Here is a 24783-nt window from a genome sequence, read left to right as displayed (position 1 = left end):
TTAGCTCCAAGTGTTAAGGCCGCAGACAAGTCTGATATATTGCCATCTACAAGTGAAATATGGGTAGTCTTTTCTTCAGCACTGCGAATTCTACAAAGTCTGTCCAGGTTGTGTGACCTCCAGCGTAATAACAAGCCTGATTTTAGTCAGTTTGCTGATCATTTGTAGATGCAACCAGCAGAGTACGAAAAGGTCAGGAGAAACCAGCTTTCATAAAGCCATGACAATAAAGTGCATGACTTATAGGCACTGCCACAAGACTGGCTTGAGCAACACACAGGAAATTAAAGAAGTGCGACCCATTTATAGAACCGTCTCCGTATTGCTTCTCTTTAATCTTTCCTGTCCCCTGTTCTGCAGTCTGTCATCTTTGGCCCAATTCGGTACACTCTGGTTCTATAAAGATTGTGGGTCAAAGTCCTACTTCAGAACTTCATTGTGCAAACTGGGTTGATAAAGTTAGGCAGTGTCGAGAGCACAGTTGCTGCACTGTGGGAGGGTATTGTTCTTTGGATAAGATGCTTGCTTTTTCTGAGGCATTATCCACCTGTTAGCTGGCGTTACGACCAGCGCCAGGTGGGGTTCCCCAAAAGTCCCAAAAGTTGTTGATCCGGGGGAGAGACCCCTCAATTTGACACCATCTCCCTGGGACACCCCCCAGGTGTCACAAACCCCTGTGAGGAGGGGTGACTGTTTCCATGTCTTTATTCAACCCCACCCTCTGTTAGTAATAAAGATTTAATCTGACAAGGATACCTTTCCCTTGGAAACCTTTTCCTGGCCCAAGTGTTAAGTTTAAAAAGGAACCATAAGAGACCATAAGACAAAGGAGCAGAATTAGGCCACTCGGACCATCAAATCCGCTCCGCCATTCAATCATGGCTGATATTTTTCTCATGCCCATTCTCCTGCCTTCTCCTCATTACCCCTGATTCCCTTATTAATCAAGAACCTATCTATTTCTGTCTTAAAGACACTCAGTGATTTGGCCTCCACAGCCTTCTGCGGCAAAGAGCTCCACAGATTCACCACCCTCTGGCTGAAGAAATTCCTCCTCATCTCAGTTTTGAAGGATAGTCCCTTTAGTCTGAGATTGTGTCCTCTGGTTCTAGTTTTTCCTACAAGTGGAAACATCCTCTCCACGTCCACTCTATCCAGGCCGCGCAGTATCCTGTAAGCGTCAATAAGATCCCCTCTCATCCTTCCAAACTCCATCGAATACAGATCCAGAGTGCTTAACCACTCCTCATACAACAAGCTCTTCATTCCCGGGATCATTGTTGCGAACCTCCTATGGACCCTTTCCAAGACCAGCACATCCTTCCTTAGATATGGGGCCCAAAACTGCTCATAATACTCCAAATGGGGTCTGACCAGAGCCGTATACAGCCTCAGAGGTACATCCCTGCTCTTGTATTCGAGCCCTCTCGACGTGAATGCTAATATTGCATTTGCCTTCTAAACTGCCGACTGAACCAATTTCACCAGATTTCTTGAGTTAAAGTCAAGTAAGTTTGTAACTACTAAAAGGTGAGGGAAAATGGTCAAATACATGCAGCTACAGTCGTACGGGTTAGAGATAAGAATTGAGTTCAATAGTAAGTAAAAATTGAAACAAAGCTATACAGAACAGTCCTTGAATTACGAAGAGTAGATGATGGCGTGTTGCAGCGATAAGATTGTTTAGAGTATAGGCTTCTGCTGGCGAACAGTTGATTCTTTGGTTCAGCTGTCCTGTAGTTTGTTAGAGATTTCAGTTCTTTTCCAGCTGCAATCCTCCTGCTGGCTTATCGACGTTCACAGAAAGGGAGAGCATTTTAGATGCTCCTGCAAAAGCTGGCTGTTTTTGCAGGGGCCCTGCCTCAGTCATTGTATTCTCTTCGGCATAACAAACTTTCAGCATCTTCTCTCACAGCACACACACACCGACAACAGACAGAGCCACCCAGGCTGCTAGCAAGCAAGCTTTTAATTTCAGGATGTATGTATTCCAGGATGTATGTATGAGGACCGGTATGTCTGGGCCATTATTCTCAGTAAGAAGTCTTACAACACCAGGTTCAAATCCAACAGGTTTATTTGGAATCACTAGCTTTTGGAGCACATCTCCTTCATCAAGGAGTCTTGCAAGTACCTTGTCTGCAAGCACATGGAGGCTTTCCATGGTTCCTTAGGGGAGCCCGCCGCAGCCAGTCCTGTCTGTGGTTAATTGTACATTCTCAGCTGTCTTTGGTGTATTTTTGAAAATACACAACTCAGGTCTTTTTAAAATCCAATATTTACTTGTACAGTTCCAGAATTTGCCCCATCTTTACAACACTGGACCTCAAAGATCCCGTCACACTGTTGGAAGAAATGTACAGTATTTTCTTTGTACCCTGGCCAGCACCACTCCATCACACAGCAGTACAAATATGTTAACTCAAGCTTTCATTTCTTTTCAGATTTTATTTGTCCTTGAGTCACTGCACTCCATAAGCAACTACCTGACTGAGTTGCTTTACGGATGCTCGATGATGCGATAAGGGCCTCTTATCAATGAAAACATTCTTTTACCTCATTGAATAATCACTGAGAAAGCTGAGGCTTGGAACAGCTGTTCAAAATGCATCACCCCGAGAGGTCCCTGGGACTTCTGCTCAGAACTGAGCACTGCCCAAGCCAGCACAGCATGGGGAAAAAAACGGTACAGCACCTTTCACAACCCCAGACAGCACAGAATTGCTGTACAGCTAATTTAATGTTTAGAGTGCAGTGAGGAAATGCAACAACCAATTTAAGATCAAGACCCAACAAACAGCAAGGTGGCAGTGGCAAGATACTTTTTGGATTGACTCGGAACAACACCCCTGCTATTCTCTAAACCGATGCCACTCCATCTTTTTGATCTACCTGAGTGACCAAAGAGGGCCTCAGTTTAATGTGTCATTCAAAGGATATCACCTTGGAGAGTGGAGCCCTCCCTCAGAGTGAGGCTTGAACCAGAAACCTCTGGACTCAGGAGTGAGACTGCTAACCGCTGAGACACAGCTGACACTGCTCTTAACAACAATCTTGGGTCCATTCCAAAGCGCTCCAGAGGTATGTTCTCAGACACATAGAATATAGAACATAGAAAATACAGCACAGAACAGGCCCTTCGGCCCACGATGTTGTGCCGAACCTTTGTCCTAGATTAATCATAGATTATCATTGAATTTACAGTGCAGAAGGAGGCCATTCGGCCCCCTGAGTCTGCACCGGCTCTTGGAAAGAGCACCTCACCCAAACCAACACCTCCACCCAACACCAAGGGCAATTTTGGACACTAAGGGCAATTTATCATGGCCAATCCACCTACCCTGCACATCTTTGGACTGTGGGAGGAAACCGGAGCACCCGGAGGAAACCCACGCAGACACGGGGAGGACGTGCAGACTCCGCACAGACAGTGACCCAAGCCGGAATCGAACCTGGGACCCTGGAGCTGTGAAGCAATTGTGCTATCCACAATGCTACCGTGCTGCCCTTAAAAACAAATAAATCTACACTATATCATTTTACCGTAATCCATGTACCTATCCAATAGCTGCTTGAAGGTCCCTAATGTTTCCGATTCAACTACTTCCACAGGCAGTGCATTCCATGCCCCCACTACTCTCTGGGTAAAGAACCTACCTCTGATATCCCTCCTATATCTTCCACCTTTCACCTTAAATTTATGTCCCCTTGTAATGGTTTGTTCAACCCGGGGAAAAAGTCTCTGACTGTCTACTCTATCTATTCCCCTGATCATCTTATAAACCTCTATCAAGTCGCCCCTCGTCCTTCTCCGTTCTAATGAGAAAAGGCCTAGCACCCTCAACCTTTCCTCGTAAGACCTACTCTCCATTCCAGGTAACATCCTGGTAAATCTTCTTTGCACCTTTTCCAAAGCTTCCACATCCTTCCTAAAATGAGGTGACCAGAACTGTACACAGTACTCCAAATGTGGCCTTACCAAAGTTTTGTACAGCTGCATCATCACCTCACGGCTCTTAAATTCAATCCCTCTGTTAATGAACGCGAGCACACCATAGGCCTTCTTCACAGCTCTATCCACTTGAGTGGCAACTTTCAAAGATGTATGAACATAGACCCCAAGATCTCTCTGCTCCTCCCACATTGCCAAGAACTCTACCGTTAACCCTGTATTCCGCATTCGTATTTGTCCTTCCAAAATGGACAACCTCACACTTTTCAGGGTTAAACTCCATCTGCCACTTCTCAGCCCAGCTCTGCATCCTATCTATGTCTCTTTGCAGCCGACAACAGCCCTCCTTACTATCCACAACTCCACCAATCTTCGTATCGTCTGCAAATTTACTGACCCACCCTTCAACTCCCTCATCCAAGTCATTAATGAAAATCACAAACAGCAGAGGACCCAGAACTGATCCCTGCGGTACGCCACTGGTAACTGGGATCCAGGCTGAATATTTACCATCCACCACCACTCTCTGACTTCTATCGGTTAGCCAGTTCGTTTTCCAACTGGCCAAATTTCCCACTATCCCATGCCTCCTTACTTTCTGCAGAAGCCTACCATGGGGAACCTTATCAAATGCCTTACTAAAATCCATGTACACTACATCCACTGCTTTACCTTCATCCACATGCTTGGTCACCTCCTCAAAGAATTCAATAAGATTTGTAAGGCAAGACCTACCCCTCACAAATCCGTGCTGACTATCCCTAATCAAGCAGTGTCTTTCCAGATGCTCAGAAATCCTATCCTTCAGTACTCTTTCCATTACTTTGCTTACCACCGAAGTAAGACTAACTGGCCTGTAATTCCCAGGGTTATCCCTAGTCCCTTTTTTGAACAGGGGCACGACATTCGCCACTCTCCAATCCCCTGGTACCACCCCTGTTGACAGTGAGGATGAAAAGATCATTGCCAATGGCTCTGCAATTTCATCTCTTGCTTCCCATAGAATCCTTGGATATATCCCGTCAGGCCCGGGGGACTTGTCTATCCTCAAGTTTTTCAAAATGCCCAACACATCTTCCTTCCTAACAAGTATTTCCTCGAGCTTACCAGTCTGTTTCACACTGTCCTCTCCAACAATATCGCCCCTCTCATTTGTAAATACAGAAGAAAAATACTCGTTCAAGACCTCTCCTATCTCTTCAGACTCAACACACAATCTCCCGCTACTGTCCTTGATCGGACCTACCCTCGCTCTAGTCATTCTCATATTTCTCATATATGTGTAAAAGGCCTTGGGGTTTTCCTTGATCCTACCCGCCAAAGATTGTTCATGCCCTCTCTTAGCTCTCCTAATCCCTTACTTCAGTTCCCTCCTGGCTATCTTGTATCCCTCCAATGCCCTGTCTGAACCTTGTTTCCTCAGCTTTACATAAGTCTCCTTTTTCCTCTTAACAAGACATTCAACCTCTCTTGTCAACCATGGTTCCCTCACTCGACCATCTCTTCCCTGCCTGACAGGGACATACATATCAAGGACACGTAGTACCTGTTCCTTGAACAAGTTCCACATTTCACTTGTGTCCTTCCCTGACAGCCTATGTTCCCAACTTATGCACTTCAATTCTTGTCTGACAACATCGTATTTATCCTTCCCCCAATTGTAAACTTTGCCCTGTTGCACGCACCTATCCCTCTCCATTACTAAAGTGAAAGTCACAGAATTGTGGTCACTATCTCCAAAATGCTCCCCCACTAACAAATCTATCACTTGCCCTGGTTCATTACCAAGTACTAAATCCAATATTGCCCCTCCTCTGGTCGGACAATCTACATGCTGTGTTAGAAAAGCTTCCTGGACACACTGCACAAACACCACCCCATCCAAACTATTTGATCTAAAGAGTTTCCACTCAATGTTTGGGAAGTTAAAGTCACCCATGACTACTACCCTGTGACTTCTGCACCTTTCCAAAATCTGTTTCCCAATCTGTTCCTCCACATCTCTGCTACTATTGGGGGGCCTATAGAAAACTCCTAACAAGGTGACTGCTCCTTTCCTATTTCTGACTTCAACCCATACTACCTCAATAGGGTGATACTCCTCGAACTGCCTTTCTGCAGCTGTTATACTATCTCTAATTAACAATGCCATGCCCCCACCTCTTTTACCACCCTCCCTAATCTTATTTAAACATCTATAACCAGGGACCTCCAACAACCATTTCTGCCCCTCTTCTATCCAAGTTTCCGTGATGGCCACCACATCGCATCAGGTGATCGTCCAAGCAAAAGCATGGTCAAGATGTAGGTTTTAGGGAACCCTTAAAGAAGGGAATGAGGCTGAGCGGTATCGGAAGGGAATTCCAGAGCTTGGGCATGGAATGTGTTTCATCCGACGGAAAGAAAATTCACAGCAAGTACCTCAGATGCGTTAATATTGGCATTTTGTGGGGTAGAAACTAAATTTGGATAAAAGTGAGTATTTTGTGGTATCCCAGCCAGGTGTGGGAGTAGGGGGTGGGGGGGCTGCCATTCCGTGGGGTGGTAACCCATTTTAGATACCTGGGGGTGCAGTCGGCATGGGATTGGGGGAAGCTCCGTAGAAATGGCATTATTAGTCTGGGAGGGTGAAAGCGGACCTGGCAAGGTGGGATTGTCTGCCTCTGTCGCTGGCAAATCGGGTGCGGGCAATATATTGCCGCAGTTTTTGTTAATTCTTCAATGCTTGCCAATCTTTTTATCAAAGGCGTTTTTTTAAGGAAGTAGAGAAGATGATTACCTCGTTCTTTTGGGGAGGGAAGGTGGCTAGGATTAAGAAGGTGCTGTTGCAGAGAGAATGGCAGTCAGGAGGATTGGGTCTCCCAAATTTATTGTATTATTACTGGGCGGCGAATGCTGAGAAGGTGCGGGGCTGGGTTAGATTGGGGGACTCCCAGTGGGTTAGATTGGAGGAGTGTCTATGCAGGGGGTCGGGGCCAAGGGTGTTGGCAACAGTACCGCTCCCATGGTCCCAGGGAAATATTCAGGGAGTCCGGTGGTGGTGGCGACGCTGAAGATCTGGAGGCAGTTGCGCCAGCACTTTAGGTTGTGGGTGGGGGGTCAAGGGAAATGCCAATTCGAGGGAATCATCGACTCGACCCAGGAAGGTGGGATGGGAATTTTCAGAGATGGGAGGAGAGGGGAGTTAGGGTATTAAAGGATTTGTTTCTGGGAGTCCGGTTTGCGAAGTTGGAGGAGCTGAGAGAGAAATATGGGTTGGGGCAGGGGGAGATGTTTAGGTGTATACAGGTCCGAAATTTGGTCAGGAAGGAGGTACAGAGCTTTCCGATGACGCCGGCTCCCACACTGTTGGAAGAGGTATTGACAACAGAGGAAATGGAGAGGGGGTGGTGTTGGCGATTTATGGGGTGTATCTGGGGGAAGATAAGGTATCAATAGAGAGGATTAAGGCGAAGTGGGAGTAAGAGTTGGGGGAGGATATTGAGGAGGGGGTCATGGTGTGAGGTGCTCCGGAGGGTGAATGCATCAACTTCGTGCGCGAGGTTGTGGCTAATACAGTTGAAGGTGGTGTATGGTGCGCACCTCACAAGGGCGAGAATGAGCTGACTTTTTGAGGGGGTGGAGGATGTTTGTGAACAGTGTGGAGGCCCCACTAATCACGTTGATATGTTTTGGTCCTGTCCAAAACTGGAGGAGTATTGGAGGGAAGTCTTTCAGGTAACCTCAAAGGTGGTGCACGTGAGATTCGTACTGGGTCCCCTAGGAGGAATATTCGTGGTGTCGGATTGGCCAGGGTTGGAAGCAAGTGCGGAGGCAGATGGTCTTGGCCATCGCCTCGCTAGTCGCTCAGAGGAGGATTTTGTTGGGTGGAGGTCGGCTTCTCCGCCGTGTGCCTCGGCGTGACGGGGGGATCCGCTGGAGTTCTTGACGCTCGAGAAAATAAAGTTCGAGTTGAGGGGGAGGATGGAAGGGTTCTACAACTCATGGGCCTTGTTCATCATGCATATTCATGAATCGGATGACATCGAACATTAGGGGGGGGTGTCGGTGGGGGGGGGGAGGGGGATTTGGAATGTATCAGTTATTGCTGATTCTTTTTTATTGGTGTTTGGTATTCAAAATGTTTGGAGCTGTTTGAGGGTGGGTGTGATAAAGGGATTGTTGGTTGGGGGATTGCCATTGTATTTCCTGTTATTGTTGATTACCTGTTGTAAATTTTGATGGAAATGTTGTACCACCTGGGTTGGCCACTTTCCGACTTTAAAATGGAGATCCGCAAAGAATGCAGGGAAATTCAGTCAATGCAGGAAAAACAAGCAGGTGCAAAGTTTCCTGTGTATCAGAACTTGCAGGAACCCAGACAGCACTGAAACTAACAACCATCTACATATTAATGAGCGATCCCCGGGAACAATTGGAAAGAGTTAAAGTAAACAAGGCCAAGCCAGACTCCTCGGCGCCAGCAGGAGCCAAGACAAAGGAAGGCCAACGGACACTTAGGAACCGCCCAGCGATCAGGGAACAGCTCCAGTATTGGGGAAATCGATCCAAGCGATCAGAACTTAGTCCAATCACTTGGAACCAGGTACGGGGTCCGCCCAAAGGGGCGGGAAGCCCCCGGGGAATATAAAATAGAGTCCCCAAGTTCAATTAGTTCTTCTTGGCAGGGTCTCTCAGCAGCTCGAAACAACCCTTGAACGTGACCTGCCTAGTAGCTGCACCAACCAAGTAAGTCTCCAGTCAACGAGATAGGTGCTCCTAGCTACCAGTCCACACCAGCTTTGAAGCCTGCAGACTCAGAACCTGAACGAAAGGCCATTTGTTCCCCTGACCTGGTGGGCCAGTTCCAAAGCTAAGTATAGGCTTTTTAGTGTTAGAGATAGTCTAGTAAGTAGAGTTTTATGCATGAGTAGTGATTGACTGTGTATAATAAATGAGTTTTGATTTGAAATTTTAATAACTGGTGTATTGAGTTATTGATCAGTACTTGAACTTGAACCTCGTGGTGGGATCATAAAGATACCTGGCGACTCGAGAGCAAAGTTTATAAAACAGAGCAAATTAAGTAAAGACACAACGAGCAACATTTACTGCTGTGTCTGAGCCAAATTAAGAACCAACCAAAAGTTAGCAACAATGTGAAAAAGGAGAATTAAAATATATATATTTTTTAAACTGACATTCTGGAATAAAACAAATCTGTCCCCATGATGGTCACGTTTTAACTTAGACAAAAGATTGTTTTATGAGTTAAAAGCCACTGTATTTGCCTGTTAGTAAAATAAAATGATTAGCTGGTTAAGCAGTATGGAAAGCAATTAGCAAGAATTCGACTTTCTGAGTAGAATATTTAGCTGAGGTATATTTTTTATGAAGTTACTTAGCCAAGATAGCCCATTGAGATTGCACAACGTGTTTACACTTAGACTGTGGAGCAGGAAGATAGGGAATATTCTGTGAAGATTTCCTAATGTGGAATATTAGTAGAGAAACCGGAATATAGCCTATAACCCTTCAAAATGAGTGCTGTGGGATCCTTACTGTCCAACCAGCACAGACAGATGGTGCGTCAGTATAACATCCAACCCAAATGTTTCCAGCAGTGCAGCACACATTCACTCCATCCTGGGGGCGCTGGTTCATCTTATCCACTTTTACAAACTCTCCATCCCCAGTCACACTTGCAACTAGAGCCAGATACACTGACATTATCATGGGCTAACACTAATGATGCATTCTGAACTGAATTCACCTCTTTTGTTTAGCCAGTTACATATGGAAAACACTGTAGCAATGACTTGATAGTCATTTATTTGCCAAGTCCGTACAAGCATCTTTGATTGCACATGAGGGTCCTGCCCATCTTTGGTGCAAAGTCACACCTGACCATTTTAACGTCCATGGCATGATTTCATTGTCATCAATGACCACTTTACCAAATACTCCGTTCTGCAACAATTACACAATACGTCAAGCACACCTGACGTGCGCGTGCTCGATGTGCTGTTTCCAGTTCGTTCCATGTGCCCAAAGACATCATTACAGTCAATAGTCTGCAATCTATTGAGAAGCCCTTTCAGGATATGTGTGCTATGATGTGGCGGTGCCGGCGTTGGACTGGGGTGGGCACAGTAAGAAGTCTCACAACACCAGGTTAAAGTCCAACAGGTTTATTTGAAATCACAAGCTTTCGGAGCACTGCTCCTTCATCAGGTGAAGTGGCGGCAGGCTCACAATCGCAGCATATATAGGAGAGACACAATTGCTGATAGTTACAGATTGGAATGTGAAGAATGGTTGGAACGTGAACAGTGTGCGTGGAGTGATAATCACAGGTAATCGAGGTGTAATTGTCTCAAGCCAGGACAGTTAGTAGGATTCTGCAAACCTGGGCAGTATGGTGGGGGTTACATGATCCCGGTTGAGGCCGTCCTCATGCGTGCGGAACTTGGCGACCAGTTTCTGCTCGGCGATTCTGCGTTGTCGTGGGTCTTGAAAGTCGCCTTGGAGAATGTTTACCCGAAGATCGGAAGCTGAATGTCCTTGACTGCTGAACTGTTCCCCGACTGGAAGGGACAATCCTGCCTGGTGACTGTTGCACGGTGTCCGTGTGGCGACAGTGTGGACCATCGCGACTGAGCCAGGTACTGATCCCTACCGAATGGGGTTTCTGCCCAAGCCATAGTGGTGGAGCGAGGCACTGCAGCCGAAAGGGGATCTCTCGGGGACAATAAGGAGACATTGTGCGGAATTCTAATCACCATCCCACCTTTTTCCAGTGAAGTTTTGACAGCACCACATGGCCCCTCCCCTGCCATGATGAGGGGAGGGGGGGGCTACAATTCCTCCCCTCATTTCAAAAAAGAAAAGCTTCCCTCAGTTGTTTTCAATATTGCTCACACATCTGTATATGTTTGCACATTTTCCGGAAAAGCATAACACTCTGGAGGTTTCTTTCAACTCGGAGGGATTGCGAGGATTTTGTTCAAGGATTGCTTTATGTTCTGAGAGGCCTTCTGTTCTGAATCACTCTGCACTTGTCAGTTAATTAGTTCGATATCTAATTTCTTTGCTTGAAACAACACCATAAAAGAGTCAAACAATTATCCGTGGTTTAATGTGAACCCTTTAATATATTCCAGTATTCATGTGCCCGTTACAAAGATGGTAAAAAATATTGAAATTTATAAACACAAAACCCTGAGGTTGCTGAACAAGTGAAATAAAAATGAAAACATTTGGTACTGTTCAACAGGTCAGGCAGCATCTACGGAGATAGAATGAGAGAGAGAATAGAGGCTGAAACATGCCACAGGCTTCAGGGCCCCGGTGCTGGGACCAATTGGGGGTTCCTAGGCCGCACTTAGTGGCAGCAGGACTGGCTCAATGATTTACCACTGTCCGCCCCTGATTGGCCACCTCTGGGTCTGGCATCCAATTAAGGATGACGGGCGGACTCCTGATGATGTTGGCCCAATCAGAGGACCGACAGTCCAACTGGGAGAGGCATCTCGGAGACCTCGGAAAGTTAAGTATTACTTAAAATTTAGGATGACCAAGGGTGAAATTCCCACCCATCAAATGGGAAATCCTTCTGAGGGAATCGTTGGGGTTGCTAGCCCTTGCCGCTGATCGTGATGGCCTCCCGGCCTGTCGCAAGGAGACCACCTCCTTGGAGCAGGGTCTTGTGGCAGTGATGGGATCTTGTCTGCCAGCTGGAGAGCCGGGAAGGCTCGCCCCATTTTGTGCCACTCAAGCACTTGGTAGGCCAGTGGCGGGCCTATCCGCAGGATCAAGGACACCGAGGGCGGAAGCCCAACCGGCCGAGAGATGAGGCTGGCAGCTCATCTGCACTCAGCAGCGCCACTGAGGAAGTGGTGGCTGACACCGGTACTGCACCCATGCGAGGCCAGAAGAAATGAAAATCGCTTATTGTCACAAGTAGGCTTCAATGAAGTTACTGTGAAAAGGCCCTAGTCACCACATTCGGGCACCTGATCGGGGAGGCTGGTGCTGGCCTGGTGCTGCCCCCCCCCCCTCCAGGCGAGACTGCAAGCAAACACTCCAGGGTATTTGTGTGTTTGCCACCTGTCGCTATTAATACCAGCAGTGGCAGGATGAAGCATTTATGTAGACATTAATTGTCCATTTAAAGGCCTCAATTGTTCGTGTGACCATCCATGGGCTTTCCTGCCACAGACTAATCAAGTTGGAATAAGTGAAGTGGAGGGACCTTCCCACCCAATTAAATGACCTCCTTGTATGGACAGGGCACAAGATTGTGCCCCGTTAAACTGATGGCCTCCACACCGAGTGGGTGTCCATCCCGCTACCAGACCAATGCTGGCAGTCCTGCCTGATGGCCCCTAGTAAGCACCGCAATTGTACAAATCGACAGCCTACTTCTGTGGACCAGGCCGACAATGCGCACCCTGGCCCACCTCCTGCCCACCACTATAAAACTTACCCAGCTCGTAAAATAGCAACCTGCTATTTTAACTGTCTCCCCATTGCATCCTTTCCCGATAGCCAGAGACTAATAAAATTCAGGCCCTGTCGATGGTCCGTTCAGGTGAAAGGTCAATACTCTGGTTCAAAGCAGTCCTCCAGATTGCTGTATGTTTCTGGCAGGAACTGAAGGACAAAGGACGGTGGAGGGGTTGAGGAAAAGCAGGGTGGGAACATTCAATCCTGCGCGAGAGCCACTCTTGAAGGCTGGCATGTTAAGCAGCTTAGTTGCCCAGGCAATCCTTCCTACTGTACAATAACGAAGGAATCATAGCACTTTGTCCATGCTCTCTCATGGCGACTTCTTGCACACTATGCCAAACTCAAAGAAGGCTTTTTCATCCCCCCCACCCCCACCAAAGCCCTTGCTAGTTCTAAATGGGTATTGACTGAATAATCAGCCTGGGAGTCAGTACATGAATGAAATGCCACGAGACAGCATTGACATCTTCAGGAAATATTTACAGTATGGCTTTGATGTCTTAGGTTTGTGCTTTCAAACGGGGCTCGGCAAGTTGGAACGGGGCATTAGATCACACAGAGGCACAGCATGTGAGGAGAGCAAATCTCTTCCTTATTTCAAAAAGCGCTGTGCCAATAGTAAATATGCATGGGTGTATTTTGATTTTCCAATTAAAGTTTTAGCACGTCTATTCAGAAGCAGGTTTTATTCAGCCAGGTTCTAAATATAGATGTCGCTTCTGACATTGACGCTCGGTCGCTTTATAGTGGCACAACCATGAAAAGCAAACCCTCCACACTCTTCTTGGCTTGGTTTCGTCGACAAGACACTCTCACTAATCCCCTGTGTAATTACTATATAATGGCATGCATGCAGTATATGGTCCTTGACAGTCCTCTCAGATAATACATTGCTATTAGCCACAGGTGAATTCATTTAGAAAGATTAATGACTTTACCTGAATTTTAATGCCTGGGACAGGATGTAACCAGATCTTTAATTTTGAAAAATTGGAACGATCGGGAAGGTTTGTTCAAGATCAGGAATTTTCAACAAAGGATTTTTTTTTTGTTGATAATCTAGTTAATTCTTCCGAGGAAATGACTTGGCCAACGGTTAGTGCAGGGCCACAGGATAAGGGACTTCTGTGTCGGAACTACTGATTGCACTCAATGTGAATTTTGCCTTGAAAGGAAGACACTTGTAAACTGCTTTTTCTTGCTTGAAACCCAGCTGATTTTATGCATGCATTAATTGGACAGCTCTCTCAAAGAACCCACATAGACACGGTGAACCAAATGGTTTCCTTCTGTGCTGTATGTATCACTCTGTGGTAATATTGCTAAATTAAATGTGTATCCAACCTTCCTCCACTCATCTTCTCTTCACGATAATACACAGTCTAATACAGGTAGGGAATAGACAATGAATGGTAGAACCCTCAAGACTATTGACAGCCAGAGAGAGCTTGGTGTACAGGCCCACGGGTCACTGAAAGGGGCAACACAGGTGGAGAAGGTAGTCAAGAAGGCATACCCTTCATTGCTTGCCTTCATTGGCCGGGGCATTGAGTATAAGAGTTGGCAAGTCATGTTGCAGCTGCAGAGAACCTTGGTTAGGCCACACTTGGAGTATAGTGTTCAATTCTAGTCGCCACACTACCAGAAGGATGTGGAGGCGTTAGAGAGGGTGCAGAAGAGATTTACCCGAATGTTAGCTGGTACGAAGGAGGTTGAGGGGCAACCTGAGAAAGGTCGACAAAATTATGAGGGGCATAGACAGAGTGGATAGTCAAAGACTTTTTCCCAGGGTAGATGGGTCAATTACTAGGGGGCATTGGTTTAAGTTGCGAGTGGCAAGGTTTAGAGTAGATGTACGAGGTAAGTTTTTTACACAGAGAGTTGTAGGTGCCTGGAACTCGCTTAAGGAGGAGGTGGTGGAAGCAGGGACGATAGTAACGTTTAAGGGGCATCTTGACAAATACATGAATAGGATGGGAATAGAGGGATACGGACCCCGGAAGTCTAGAAGATTTTAGTTTAGACGGGCAGCATGGTCGGCGCAGGCTTGGAGGGCCGAATGGCCTGTTCCTGTGCTGTACTTTTCTTTGTTCTTTGTTCTTTGATATTGGTGGACATCTAGGTCCACCTTCTTCCTAGGCAGTCCCTTGCAGCCGAGGATGACTTAAGTCATGCACTCTGGAATTCTCTTTCGAAGGTTTTCTCTCAAACCCACCTTTTTTGAGAAAGCTTTTACTCACCCCTCACAATTTTTCCTCCTTTGGCTTTTTTCAGTGTTTTCAGACTCCATGCAGCTTAGAAGGCCATTCGGCCCCTTGTAACGAAACTGACTCTTTGAAAGAACTATTTGGTTAGTCACTATTATAACACCAATGGAGGTCGCAGGATCAGGACAATACAATTTCCCATGATCTCCCTGGAATATGAACTTGCCCTGTAAGGCAGGCAGGACTTCCCCTTTAAGGAGAGCCCCAGCTATATAAAAACCCTGGCCTTGTTGCAGGTCGGGGAAGGAGACCCTTAAGGTAGTGGAGGAACAAAGAAAAAAGAAAAGTACAGCACAGGAACAGGCCCTACGGCCCTCCAGGTCTGCGCCGACCATGCTGCCCGTCTAAACTAAAATCTTCTCCACTTCTGGGATCCATATCCCTCTCTTCCCATCATTTCATGTATTTGTCAAGATGCCCCTTAAATGTCACTATCGTCCTTGTTTCCACCACCTCCTCCGGCAGCGAGTTCCAGGCACCCACCACCCTCTGTGTAAAAAACTTGCCTCGTACATCTCCTTTAAACCTTGGCCCTCGCACCTTAAACCTATGCCCACTAGTAATTGACCCATCTACCCTGGGGAAAAGTCTCTGACTATCCACTCTGTCTATGCCCCTCATAATTTTGTAGACCTCTATCAGGTTGCCCCTCAACCTCCTTCGTTCCAGTGAGAACAAACCGAGTTTATTCAACCTCTTGTCATAGCTAATGCCCTCCATACAAGGCCCAGGCTACATTCGGGTAAATCTCTTCTGTATATTGTAACTTTATTGGAATAAACCTTTATTCTTCAATTTCTACCATCGTCTATGCATTCTGCTTATCGCGGATTCAACACTGGCGATGAGAATTCAGTGGAGCTGCCGTCGACACCGGTTGCTACGTGGCCGGCACGCCTCATCAAGGCTTCAGCAGGCCCCACTGTTAACCGACAAAATGTCACTCATAGAACGCTGGAACCATTTAACGCAGGTACAGACAATAGGGGGAAATATGTGGAACGTATGGACTATTTTGTTCGCACGAATGAGATTACCAGCGATACAAGAAAAGTTGTTATATTACTGATGCCTTGCGGAGGACCCACCGACAGTGTGATAAACAACCTGACTCACCCGGACGCGCCAGATTTCCGGCCATTCGCCGCCTTGGTGGCTCAGGTGGGGGAGCATTTCGACCCGAAACCACCGCTCATCGTACACCATTTCCAGTTCCACATGGCTGCTCAGGCCCAAGCGGAGTTGGTGAGTGACTTCCTGGCCCGCCTCCGAAAACTGGCAGAGACTTGCGAATTCGGAACGACGCTGAATGAGGCATTCGGGGACCGTTTGGTGTGTGGCCTCCGCGATGCGGCCACGCAACTGAAATTACTAGCTGAGGCCCAGCGGGACCTGCAGCGCGCGGTGGTAGCACGGTCCGAATTGTTTAAAACAGAAAATGCTGGATAACCACAGCAGCTCTGGCAGCAGCTATGGCGAGAGAAATGGAGTTAACATTTCAACTTTGTATGGCCCTCCTACAGAAACCCTAGCCTTTGACGAACGGTGTCTCTTTTTCAATTTAATGCTCAAAATGTGGTCGACATTGGTAGGATCAACACTTATTGTCCATGGCTAGTTGGCCTTGAGATGTCGGTGGTGGATCTTCATCTTGAACCACGGCAGCCCATGTGGTGAAGGTACATCGTTGCCACAATGTTGTTAGGTCGGAGCCCCAAAGGTACTTGTCCAGTGACCCTGAAGGAATGTTAATAAGACCCCATGTTAGAACAGTGTGTGATAAGCATGGGAGGCTCGGAAACGTTGAGTAATGTTGTTCATATGCACTTATCGCCATTGACTTTGCACAGCAGTGTGGTGTACTTGGGAGGTGCTGTTGAAGGAGGCTTGGCAAGTTGCTACAGTCTATTGTGTAATTGCAACGCATGGCGGTGACAACTCAATTAATAATTTTTTTTTTTTTAAATTTAAGAGTACCCAATTAATTTTTTCCAATGAAGGGGCAATTTAGCGCAGCCAATCCACCTAGCCTGCACATCTTTGGGTTGTGGGGGCTCAGGGTCGTACTTTGTTCTGTAATGCTCCTGTGGAGGGCCTTATAACACTTGATTACATTAAAGATACCACGTTAATACATAGTTGTTGATGTTACACATTGATCTGTTTCACAGCTAGTTGTGGCAGGGGTAGAATTCCAACACCACCAGGATGTTGCATTCCCCCCACCTCCTCCCACAGAGGGTTCAGAGGTCGTGGAGGGGGAGCATGAAATTGGATGGACGGCATTCCCTCTGGTCTCCCGCCCATCCTAACCTGATTGTGATTTTACGCTGGGGCGAGCAAGTCCTCAGAGAGCAAGCCTGCCTTTGTCCCAATTAAGGGCCTTAATTCGCCACTTACTGGTCACTTCAGGGCCATTTCCCACCCAGCCTCAGTTTTCAGGCTGCTGGGCGGATGACGATTTCTCAACGAGGGGAGGATATCGGAAATGAAGGCAGTTGGCTCTTGGGCAGGAAAGGGGTAGGGCACCTCCATCAGAAGCCCTCCTTCTGACAGGTTCACCCCCTCCTTAAGATCCGGTGACCTCCCCCACCGCCCCTCCCCCCCCCCCCCACACCCCCCACCCAACCCCCCAAACCTATCCTGTTGCTCACACACTTCCTGATCCTCCAGCTGTTCCCTATCCATCCCAAGACTTGCATCTCTTCCAATTTGGTCTACTGCATTCGCTGCCCCCAATGTGGTCCCCTCTATATCGGAGAGACCAAACGCAGATTGGGTGATCGCTTTGCTGAGCATCTTCGGTCTGTGCGCATTCAGGACACTGACCTTCCTGTTGCTTGCCATTTTAACAAAAGACCCTGCTCCCATGCCCACATGTCAGTTCTTGACCTGCTGCAATGTTCCTGTGAAGCTCAACGCAAACTGGAGGAACACCATCTCATCTTCCGGTTAGGCACGCTCCAGACTTCCGGCCTGAACATCGAATTCAACAACTTCAGATGATCAGCTCTATTCCACCTCAACCCATTTATTTTCATCCTATTTCATTTTAACTGTCTTTTACCATTTCTTTCTTTCTTAATATCTATCTAATCCCCCCCCCCTCAATCTTATCCACCTTTCCTTCACCTTTCTCCTCTTTGCTTCCCCCTTCCCCTCCCCCCACATCTACAGTTCATCCTCTGATGTTAGGTTCCCTGCTGTTTGACCTTTCACATCTTTTGTCCTCTCTGGGGACCGCCATTAGCACTCTTTCCCCTTGGTTTCTGTGACCATTAGCACCCGGTTTCCCTGGACTTCTGTGGCTATGACTCATCTTTCATTTTCACTCCACAGTATAAATATTTCCCACTTTCTCTGTCTGTTAGCTTTGACAAAGAGTCATCGGACTCAAAACGTTAGCTCCTTTCTCTCCCTGCAAATGCTGAGATTTTCCAGCATTTTCTCTTTCGTTGTTGACACTTACCTTGTCCTCCAGCTCCTGGGATTTAGTGCCAAAAGCTCCCTGCAATGCCTCTTCCAGCCACTGCAGTGCTGTGCCTGGAGGGACTGGGAAGCAGCCAGTCAATCAGGTTGGCCGGCAGCTCTCCAAGGCGGGCCTCCAGCCTGACTGCCTTATGCCAATCAATGCTCTTGGTGCGTAATATGGCATTGGGAATTGCTGGAGGCGACAGGGATGTGCTCCCCGCCAACACTTTTGGGCTTGGCCCCCACCTTCCTGAAAATTCAGGCCCTATATTCTGGGGTACTAGCCGAGGATAATAACCACGATCATAGTTACTATGGCACATTAGAGACGATCTACTGACTCTGTGTGGTAAACCACTGTTACACCTTTATTAGGTGATGTAAGGTAGGACCTGCACTACAGGTTTGCCGGTAGTCCCTGCCTGCTGGCTCCGCCCAGTAGGCGGAGTATAAATATGCATGTCCTCCATTCAGCAGCCATTTCGCCAGCTGCTGCGGGAGGCCACACATCTTAGAGCAACAAAGCCTCAGTTGTATCCAACTCTAATCTTTGTTCAATTGATTGTGCATCACTCTGATGAAAAATAGATGTACTGGCAGTGACGTTGAGTGAGAGCAGATCAGTTTTCCTTTCATTCGCTCTGAAATGCTCACACATGGAGAATGGGCCCTTCCTGGGGTTTTGCCAGTAAATGTCAGCCCACTCATGGGAGGAAGATAGGAAGAAAATGTAAAGTTAAAACAGAAGTCAATGAAAAAGCCTAAAATAACTCAGTGGGGAGCTCCTACATGGCTAACAGACTCTCGACTTGGGATGAAATGACCTCATGTGTTTCGCTTCCCAACACATTGGGGCTTTGTTTTTAAGTTGAAGAACATGTCTATTTCTAATGTCTTCACCCTGCTGCACTTCGCATTGTAAGGAATCGTTATCTCTGATGGTTCGAGAGGCCGAACATTTACCATGATTGAATGACAGAGCAGCCCTGATGGGCCGAGTGGCCTAATTTTGCTCCTATGTCTTATGGTCTTAAAGATTTGAGGAGCGCAGATATCTTGGAGGGTTGGAGAGCTGAAGGAGGCCACAGAGAGAGAGAGGAAGGGGCGAGACCATGGAAGGATTGGAAAACAAGTGTGAGAATTATTTTTTGAAAAGGAGCTTTGCCAGACAGGGAATCATAGAATCTTAGAATTTACAGTGCAGAAGGAGGCCATTCGGCCCATCGGGTCTGCACCGGCCCTTGGATAGAGCACCCGACTTAAGTCCATACTTCCACCTTAGTAGTACAATGGTTAGCCCAGTTGCTTCACGGCTCCAGGGTCCCAGGTTCGATTCCCGGCTTGGGTCACTGTCTGTGCGGAGTCTGCACGTTCTCCCCGTGTCTGCATGGGTTTCTTCCGGGTGCTCCGGTTTCCTCCCACAGTCCAAAGATGTGCAGGTAAGGTGGATGGGCCATGATAAATTGCCCCGTAGTGTCCAAAAAGGTTTAGGTGGGGTTGCGGAAATAGAGTGGAGGTGGAGATGTGGGTTTGGGTAGGGTGCTCTTTCCAAGGGCCGGTGCAGACTCGATGGGCCGAATGGTCTCCTTACGCACTGTAAATTCTATGATTCTATGATTGTAGTGTTAATGTAAACTTACTTGTGATAATAAAAATTGTTATTAGTATTATCCCATAACGCAGTAACCCCACCTGACCTTTTTGGACACTAAGGGACAATTTATCATGGCCAATCCACCTAACCTGCACATCTTTGGATTGTGGGAAGGAACCGGAGCACCCGGAGGAAATATACGATAAGAATAGGATGAACAAAAAGCACAGATAATCATGAAAAATTTAGGAAATTAACGAAAGGAGGAAAGAGACACTAGCTTGGGGGCCTAGGAGGTCTTGGGGGCAGCAGGGTAGCATAGTGGTTAGCACAATTGCTTCACAGCTCCAGGGTCCCAGGTTCGATTCCCGGCTTGGGTCACTGTCTGTGGGGAGTCTGCACGTTCCCCCCGTGTGTGCGTGGGTTTCCTCCGGGTGCTCCGGTTTCCTCCCACAGTTCAAAGATGTGCAGTTTAGGTGGATTGGCCATGCTAATTTGCCCTTCGTGTCCAAAATTGCCCTTAGTGTTGGGTAGGGTTACTGGGTTATGGGGGTAGGGTGGAAGTATGGGCTTGGGTAGGGTGCTCTTTCCAAGAGCCGGTGCAGACTCGATGGGCCGAATGGCCTCCTTCTGCACTATTAATTCGCTGAAATCTATGAATATGGTTACCAAAAAATGCAAGTGAATAAAATTTAAAAAAATTCTAAGCAGGCAAAAAGTAAGAGAATAATTAATAATCAGAAACAAAGAATGGAGTCTCAAGGATCAAAGTGTAGCATTGATGTGAAATGAATACTCTGTTTTTTTCAACAAATTATGGTAACTTGAGAAGGATATAGAATTGTTGGCGGAGATCGTGTGGGAAAGGAATTGGTTTTTGATTGAAATGGCTGAGCCCGAGATGGATTTGTCACCAGACCCTGATATCATCCACCCTAATCCACCCTTGCCGAAATCAGACAGGAGTTAGCAGAGATTCTGGGCGGAATTCTCCAGCCTTTGAGAGTCTTTTTTCTGACTGGCAGACGACCCCCGCCCACGGGCTTCCCGGTGATGCGGCCTCAATGGGAAATCCCATTGACAAGCAGCGGGAGTAGAGAATTGCGATCGGCGCACCGTCAAGAAACTTGCGGCTGGAGGAATGGGAGAATCCCGTCAACTGACTACCATTTGCCTAACCTTCAAATGTGCAAACGTTTCTATTTGATTGGAGAATGATGCGTGTAACATTCTGCTTTGCGACGGGAGTGGTTCTGAAGGCAGCTAACCAAGTAATGACCAGGACACAAAAACCAAGAGAACATGAGGATTGGAAGCAGCGTGGAGGGAAATCGCAGGCAGGGAGCTTTTTGGCGCAATTCTCGGTGTTTCTCGACGGCTCCCGGTTCACTGGTGGTGGGATTATCTCTTCCCGCTGCTTATCAGTGGGATTTCCCATTAAGGCCACCCCACAATGCCGGGAAACCCGCGAAAGGGCGTACGCCGCCAGCAGCAATTGAAAATCCCCATGGCTGGAAAATTCCAGCCTTTATATTTTTAAATCTTTTTGCAGATTTGCGTGTATTTTTAAACCTTGAGATTTAACCGTGATGTGTTTTTTTTTGTTCTCAAATCTTGAGTCAGACACACAGAGTGATGAAATCGATACAACAGTAGACACATAGCAATATAATTTACACTCTCTGTCAATCACCTCAAATACTCATGGGTCATGTACACATTAAAATTTAAAAAAAACACACAAAAGTTGCTGTGATTTTTTTCTGAAAACGGTTAATTTGTTCTTTGCTGGCTTTCAAACTGCTACGATCAGGGATGGCCTGTCGATGTTTCTTCCCTTTCTGCTAATTGCAGACAGTCTGTCTTTCTGCAGGACCCAATAAGCATATTCTGTGTCATTACAATTTAATTATTTTGTGGCGCAGTCTTGACTTCCCTTGCATTGTGATTTTTTTTGTGTGTGTGTGAGCTTTATGCTTATCAAGGCGAGGACTTAGTTATTATTCACTGCAGCTCGTATCCACAGAGCCGTGGATGTCTACAGTGTAGGAGGAGCCACTCAGCCCATTGTGACTGTGCTAGCTCATTGCTTAAACAATTCTAAGCTGGTCTGCAGTGCTTTTGCCCCCTTAGCCCTGTATCTTCCTCCAAGTTTTTTTTAAAAATAAGTATTTAGAGCGCCTAATTCTTTATTTTCCCAATTAAGGGGCAATTTAGCGTGGCCAATCCACCGACCCTGCACATTTTGGGTTGTGGGGGTGAGACCCGCACAGACACAGGGAGATGTGCAAACTCCACACAGACAATGGCCTGGACCCGGGATCGAACCTGGATCCTCGGTGCCGTGAGGCAGCAGTGGAAACCACTGCATCACCGTGCCGCCGCCTCTTCCTCCATTGCAGACATATAAAGCCCTAGTTCAGCGATAGACAACCTGGACTGGTGAGTGAGATGCATGAGTGGCTCTCCTACAACTCTGTGGGCCGCAAGGTTGAAATCGGACTTGTTCACTGACTATGACCCATGAATAAGATTAAACACATTTAACAATAATAATCTTTATTGTCACAAGTAGGCTTACATTAACACTGCAATGAAGTTGCTGTGAAAAGCCCCGAGTCGCTACATTCCGGCACCTGTTCGGGTAAACGGAGGGAGAATTCAGAACGTCCAAACTTCCTAATAGCACGTCTTTCGGGAAGGAAGGAAACCGGGGCACCCGGAGGAAACCCACGGCAACACAGCGAGAACATGCAGACTCTGCACAGACAGTGACCCAAGCCGGGAATCGACCCTGGCGCTGCGAAGCCATAGTGCTAACCACTATGCTATCGAGCTGCCCCGAATACATGCCAAGTATTTCATAATGAGTTAGAGAAAATACTTAATCCTTCATATATTAATAGTAGTGTCATCAACTTCAAATGGTAAAAATAAAATAAATATTTACGCTTTGATTGGAAGCAGAGGGAGCGCACGGCTCTCGCAGTCAATGTTGTGAGCAATCAGCACACACGCCATTTCCCGAGCCCTTGTTTTACATACGTGCCACTTTAGTCATACCAGAAGGAAAAAAACTATGCGGGCAAAAAACCAATGGAATGTGGCAATGCTGCTCATGGGCAACAGTCAACAAAATGTCTCGTGGGTCACACTCAGAACACTGGGCCCCAGGTTTCCCACCACTGCTCTAGTTAGACCCTCTTTAGAGTATGGCATCCAGGTCTGACTGTTGCACCTCAGTGAAGATAGATTGGCTTTGGGGATGGTTTTCAGCACTGATTCATCAGTATCATAGAATCATAGAATTTACAGTGCACAAGGAGGCCATTTGGCCCATCGAGTCTGCACCGGCCCTTGGAAAGAGCACCCTACCCAAGCCCACATCTCCACCCCATCCCCGCAACCCAGTAACCCCATCTAACCTTTTTGGATACCAAGGGCAATTTATCGTGACCAACCCACCTAACCCACACATCTTTGGACTGTGGGAGGAAACCAGAACACCCGGAGGAAACCCACGCAGACATGGGGAGAATGTGCAGACTCTGCACAGACAGTGACCCAAGCCGGGAATCGAACCTGTGACCCTGGGGGCTCTGAAGCAACACTGCTAACCACTGTGCCACCATGCCGCCGAATGCTATGCAGACTTTGGTGGTCACAGAGGAGTCTGGTAAGAGAGTTTAATGAAAATGTTTATTGTCAAAGTAAACAATGTACAATCAGAATTCAAGTGCCAGGCAGGACAGCATACAACAGCACGGTCCCTACCTGGGCCGGCTTTTATGTCCCAAGTCCAATATCCCGCTGATGGGTCTCCACCCCTAAACGGGGGAGCTCGCACCCCACAAGGCTCACGGGGAGATTAATTAAATCATCCCTGTAAATCCCACGGGAGTTATAACACAGACTAAAACAATTCCATTATAAGGACTGATTGCATTGACAAGGCTTGTATTTTCTTGAATATTGATTACTAAGGGGTGATATAATCCAGGTATTTAAGATGATTTAAGGAGTTGATAATAGAGATGCTGGGGCTCCATACAATTAAAACTAGGCCATTCAGGGGTGATGTTGTCCTCACACAGAGAGGAGAGGAAATCTGGAAACTCTCTCACTAAAAGCAGCTGAGGTAGTGGGGGGGTGGGGGGGGGGGGGGTCAATTAAAATATCAGAACTGAGATTGACAGTTCGTTGTTAGGTGAATGTGGTTATGTGCCTGCAGATAATGTTACATATACTCAGCAGCGTGACCTCCCACCAGCAGGTGGCGTCCGATATAAGTCAGGTGATGTCCAGTTACCAGGAGAATGTTGTAAGGCGTAAATAAGGACAGTGGTGCATAAGGGCTGTGTAAAGAAACTCTATGATAACTTGGTCTGTATCTGATCATTACCTTACCACTTGTGCATTAATAAATTCCGGTTCTGGCTCAGTCATCTGTAGATTCATTACCAGACAAGAACACGGAACATAACAGTCAGGACGTTGAGGGGTATGTAACCAGGAAACTTGAGAACAAACATGGTTTAGTATCTCAACCAAAAATATCACTTCAGACACTGCAGCAGTCCTTCAGTACTGCGCTGCATTTAAGTGATAGCCAGAGCACCACTAACTGAGCCAAGGCGGACAGAACTCATGGACAGGCCAACCAGCCAGGATAAGAGGCGGGTCATCAGAGATCGTCTGAATTCCCTCGCAGCTGAAGGCGGAAAAGGTTTTTGCCAAACTTGGAAAATCCCATTCCTGGGAATCAACATTGAATGCTGTGGTCTCCATCATTCAGTGGGGTTTTTTTTCTGCTCCTGCTTAGCTGTGTCTGTCCAAACGGGAACACTCCGGCTTTGGAAGGGAACAGGGATGAATGCTGCCAGCAGGACATGTCTCTCTGATGGAGGGATTTCGGGTAATGTTCAGGATGATTTGGATACAGTTTGGCACATCAGGGGGGAGGAATTTACCCGCTGTTCTGGGCGGCGGGATATTCCGGTCCCGCTGAC

The sequence above is a fragment of the Scyliorhinus torazame genome, chromosome 7 (assembly GCF_047496885.1).
Source record: "Scyliorhinus torazame isolate Kashiwa2021f chromosome 7, sScyTor2.1, whole genome shotgun sequence".
Lineage (NCBI taxonomy): Eukaryota > Metazoa > Chordata > Chondrichthyes > Carcharhiniformes > Scyliorhinidae > Scyliorhinus > Scyliorhinus torazame.
This window is presented reverse-complemented; position numbering follows the sequence as displayed.